The sequence below is a fragment of the Aulonocara sp. 'chitande type north' Nkhata Bay genome, linkage group LG5, assembly GCF_057382095.1.
Source record: "Aulonocara sp. 'chitande type north' Nkhata Bay isolate Kocher_YH1m ecotype deep benthic linkage group LG5, A_spYH_male_GT1.1, whole genome shotgun sequence".
Classification (NCBI taxonomy): Eukaryota; Metazoa; Chordata; class Actinopteri; order Cichliformes; family Cichlidae; genus Aulonocara; species Aulonocara sp. 'chitande type north' Nkhata Bay.
The window spans coordinates 7,981,796-7,985,670 of NC_141348.1; positions in this window are offsets into that span (position 1 = coordinate 7,981,796).

Sequence of the window (3,875 nt, forward strand, 5' to 3'; positions counted from 1 at the left end):
GTTTCAGCCAACAGCACAGTCCCTGGTGTGGTGAAGATGGCCTCACAGGAAGCACTGTCCCTGGTGTAATGTGGATGGCCTCAGCAAACAACACTGGCCCTGGTGAAATGTCGGTGGTATTGGCCAGCACCACAGGCCCTGGTGTAATGTAGATGGCATCAGCCGGTAGCACAGGCCCTTGAGTATTGTGAATGGCATCAGCCAGCAACACCACTGGCCCTTGTCAAATGTGGATCGTTTCGGCCAGCAACACAGGCCCTGTCGTAATATGAGTGTCCTCAGCCAACACCACTGGCCCTGGTGTAATGAGGATGGCATCAGCCAGTAGCACAGGCCCTTGTGTATTGTGGATCGCATCAGCCAGCAACACAACCCTGGTGAAATGTGGATGGTTTGGGCCTGCACCACAGGCCCTGGTTTAATGTGGATGGCATCAAAAAGTAGCACAGGCCCTTGTGTAATGTGGATCACATCAGCCAGCAACACAGGCTCTGGTGAAATGTAGATGACCTCAGACAGCAGCACAGGCCCTGCTGTCATGAAGTTGGCCTCAGAGGGAGCACTAGCCCTGGTGCAATGTGGATGGCCTAAGCCAGCAATACAGGCCCTGGTGTGGTGACGATAGCCTCACAGGGAGCACATGCCGTGGTATAATGTGGATGGCCTCAGCCAGTAGCACAGGCCCTGTTGTAATGTGGATGGCCTCATCTACCAACACTGGCCCAGGTGAAATGTGGATGGTATTGGCCAGCACCACAGGCCCTGGTGTAATGTGAATGTCCTCAGCCATGACCACAGGCCCTGATGAAATGTATTTGGCCTCAGCCATGACCACAGGCCCTGATGAAATGTATTTGGCCTCAGCCATGACCACAGGCCCTGGTGAAATGTAAATGTCCTCAGCCAGTAGCACAGGCCCTGTTGTAATGTGGATGGCCTCATCTAACAACTCTTTCCCTGGAGAAATATGGATGGTATTGGTCAGCACCACACACCCTGGTGTAATGTGAATGGCCTTAGCCAACACCACTGGCCCTGGTGAAATGTGCATGATATCGGTCAGCACCAAGATAATGGGTTGGCTTTTTCTCTTTCCTTCTGTCTCTTTTTTGCTTATTATCTAACATTTAACCTACAGTAGAACACCATCCCCAAGTGGGATATGCATTATTAAAAATATGATTACTTGATTGCCTTGAATGCTGATTATTTTTTGCATGCAGTGGATGCTGTGAGTTGTCTAGAATTGTGTGTGGCACTGCAGCACTACTTTCATGCTGTGTAACTAATTATAAATGACCTCTGCAGAATTCTTTTCTGTGTGTGTGTGTGTGTGTGTGTGTGTGTGTGTGTGTGTGTGTGTGTGTGTGTGTGTGTGTGTGTGTGCATCACTGTGTCTGCGATTATTTCAGGAGCACGATAGGTAGGTCAAGGTTAAAAAATTAAGAGGAGGACATTAATGTGTCTTTGCAGTCACTCTCCATCTGTCTCTCACTCCATAAAAAGTCCATTAACATCTAGAATGATAACCATGGTGATTGCTTCACACTGTAACCCATAATGGTGACCATCCCGGTTTTCTGAGATCCTGCTTTTGGGTTAAACTTCTTACGGGGGACAATCTATCACCTCTTAAATCTGGCCCATTCCTATTCTTCACTGTAATGTTACAGCAGCATACTCAAAAGCTCTTCATGAACTCAGTCAGAGTGCAACAGCAAGGACATGTAGAGTAATAAATGTGAAGCGTTAAGGCTGGCAATACTGACAAAGTCAAATATAATGACATATTTGACCAAGTAACTCAACATCTTTGATGTGACAGTATTTTACAGAAGAATTTTGATGCTCTATAGAACAACGATTTTAACCTCTAGCCTAACCCTAACCCTACCTTTCCCACCTTGCTGATAGTGACAGGATTCAGCAGCATGTTTTATGATTCCCAGTAATACAGATATTATATATTCTCTCCTTATTCAACTTAATTTTTTATTTCGTTTGCATGATACATACACAAGGAACCTATGAAAATTTAATATTAGAGATTAAAGGGATGATGGTACTTTTTATTTTTCATATTCTCAAAAAATCCTGTTAAAATCCTAAAACCAACAATAAAAGACCCACTGCATAAGACTGCTTATTATATCCCCCTTTGTGCTGCTAAAATTGCTCTGACCTGTTGGCATGTGGACAGGCTCTTTAGGGCAGCGGTCCCCAACCCCTGGGCCACGGACCGGTACTGGTCTGTGAGTCGTTTGGTGCCGGGCCACAAGAGTTGAGGCTCGGGTGTGAAATTTATTGTTTTCAGGTTTTTTATCATTATTTTTTTTTAATCGTTTTTATTGTTAACTTTGTTTCCCTGGGTCTTTTCCCGTGTGTTACAAATAAATCTTCTTTTTTTTTGGTATCGGTACTGGTTTTATTTTGTTGTATTTATCTGCAACACCTTAAAGTCTGGTCCGTGAAAATATTGTCAGACATAAACCGGTCCGTGGCGCAAAAAAGGTTGGGACCGCTGCTCTAGGGGTATTCTGTTGTGCCTGGTTTTGTTTTACATGTACAATAAAAATAAAATGCTATTCTATTCTATTCTATTCTATTCTACCCCAACTCACACATTTAATTTAAAGTTACTTTATTAAAATTCATATAATTCAAATCTACAGTATTACTTTTACTAATGCTACTATTACTACAGAACATTGCATTGGAATGACATGAATGGTGTGAATCACTTTCCCTGTAAAACTGCATTACCTAAGCAGACGGCAAAATCTTCTTTGCGATTGCTTTGGTTACTATAATACTGTTGCAGTTGTATTTTGAATGGAAGTGACAAACTTGTCTTCAAACACTGATCAGGTACTCTTCAAAAGTCAGAAGTCAAAGTTGCTGTGCTGAGACATGATGATTATTTAACAATAGCAGCAAAATAATTTCCCTGCTCCACACTCCCTCTCTCGACCTCTGGAACACCAGAGGTCGCAATACATTGTGTCCTCGCTCTGACCCTCTCTGGCTCAGCAAATCAGACAACCTCATGTCCTCTAATTGGTCCAGTAATAAACACCAGCTCCCATTCGAGAACACTCCATGCGTAAGCTTAAGTTTTCTTGGTCCCTCTCTTGTGGTCCATCAGGCCTCGGACCTCCAGGATCCTCACCCCCCTGCGGTCACCGAGATCTTCTGCAAAGGAAACAAAACCCCTTTTCCTGCACCTCCCTAACTTATCCTATTTGGGACTCTTTAATCAAAAGCATGATCCTAATTATGTTCTTAACTTATTGACCTGTATTTATATATATTCTTATATATTCTACTACAAGCTCCAAAAGAAAACAACCACTTTAATCAATTAAGTTTAAGCATATAAGAGAAACAACTCCTGTGTGTTAACACTAACTTCATTTTAACCTCACATTTCCTATGTTATAACCTGTTTTTGGTATAGCCTTTTTATTTCATTTTGCTCATTTTAATGTAACAATACCTTCTAATTCTAATTTATCAGACTTAACCAAAATATATGCTTTCCTTCCTTTGGTCCTTCTTTAAGTTCAGTTAAAAGCTAACTGAATTTGAGGCCTTTTGCCTGGAATTAATACTTTCATGTGTGTTTCTGGACTCTGTGTCTGTAAGCGTGTGCAATCCTTCAATAACTCACATTTCATCCTCACAGTAGATTGGCTAATCATAGCACTAGCCAAAGGCTCGTGACCCTCAAGAGACGAATTGAGCCACAACTCCTTTAAAGGCACAAAATGCAATATGTATAACAATCATTTCTACTTATAAGCTCTCCCCTTTATCCTAAAAATAAATCTATGTAATATCTATATGTGTAAGCCTACATTATAACCACTTCTTCT